Source organism: Callionymus lyra, chromosome 1, assembly GCF_982586985.1.
Source record: "Callionymus lyra chromosome 1, fCalLyr1.hap1.1, whole genome shotgun sequence".
NCBI classification, from domain to species: domain Eukaryota; kingdom Metazoa; phylum Chordata; class Actinopteri; order Syngnathiformes; family Callionymidae; genus Callionymus; species Callionymus lyra.
The window spans coordinates 2469169-2470864 of record NC_141818.1 but is presented as its reverse complement, the minus strand read 5'-3'; positions in this window follow the sequence as shown (position 1 = coordinate 2470864).

Sequence of the window (1696 nt, the reverse complement as noted above, 5' to 3'; positions counted from 1 at the left end):
CGCTGCCATGGCGACCACTCTCCTCCTCCTCCTCCCGGCCTCGTGCTCTACATCTAAAAATCCACCTCCCTCCTCCCTCCTGTCACTCAACCCCTCGATCATTTCACGACCACGACCTAAACGCTCTCTTACCTCGACGCTGTCCTCTGGTGACCGAGCGGCAGGTGCAGAAAGATGAAGAAGAAACACGCGTTAATTCACCTGAACGCATGCGCGAGGGAGATGTTTTTTTTTAAAAAAAACGTCGCTCACTCACCTGTCTTGACGGGGATCCTGCTCTTGTACCGGATGTTGGTCGTCATGTTTGGAGGGTCGTCAGCGAAGCGTCTCCCAGGAAGCGGCCGCGACGCCTGGACTGCAGCCCCGCACGGAGAGCGAGCGAGGGAGCGGCTGCGAGGACGGATCAAGCCCCGCCTACTTAGAGCAGCTCAGCCAATGGCGGCGTCGAGATGCTTTCCTCGCTCTAGAAAACAGCCAATCGCGACGCAGGGACCAACTTCCAGTGGATGCCAGAAGACACGCTGACTTTCATCCAAAAAAATTGTGTTAAGAGAATTTTAAATGATGACTATTGATAGAAGATTTAACACTATTTAAATCATCCGTTTTTTTCTTCTTTTTTTTAATCATAGCTCGTGACAAGTCTTTATCACCTCCATCCATCAAAGCTGATCAGAAATCAATGACAGGTGACTTTGATGACGAAGTCAAAGATCTTACCTGTTCTGTGGCGCTTTCTTTACGCTTTGAAGCACCAAAAAGACAGTTAATATCACATATATAACGCCTGGTGAAGGAAGTTAACTGTCATCACATCTTTATAGCTTTACAAGTTCAGGGTTTTAATCTTATATAATACATTATTTTCAACACAATTTTCTTACACATACGATATTAACATGACGTTAAGTTTCCTTTTAAATGACATCGATTTTTTTGGTTATCATTTGATCAGAAATTAAAATATATAAACCTGAACATACCTGTTCTGTAGTTGAGGAAAATAAATATATAATGAAAAAAGAAAAAAACGGAATTATATCTAAAATCCCATCCAGGTTCATTCTCAAATTTAGCATTAAAAGAACATCTGTGCTTTTCTTATGTAAATCACAACCCCTAAATATTTTAGGTGTTTTAATCAGATTGATTAAACTAAATTAAAAGAGAAAGTTACCCTTGAGATCTTAGCATCAATTACATTATTAAATAATACATTATTAAAAAAAAAAGAATCCAATAACAATCAGCAATCAAAATACAATAAAAATGAATGAAAGAAAACTCCACGCAAACATTTATACAGTGACACAAAAACACTTGTTTAGGATGTATTATCGCTTAATTTGTTAGTGTTTGAATTAGAAAAATACCCAAACAACTATGAAGACATTAAGAAGGAAAAAGACACAAAAACAAACTATACATTTTCACATTGTTGCTTCTAGTTCCGTCATAAACACACTGCAGTTGAAATAAAGCGAGACAGACGGACATTTAGTAGCAGATCCTCCTGTTACTTCACAGGAAAATCATCAGGATCGACATGTGTCCGTCTTCAGTTGATGGTCCTGACAGAGTTGATGACGAGTCGGCGTTTTTTTCCCCAAGAAGTCAAGCTGGTTTGTTGATTCCGAAGCAGCATCATCGATCTCGTCCGGCACTTGATGCACACAACGTTTATTAAAAGAAAAGA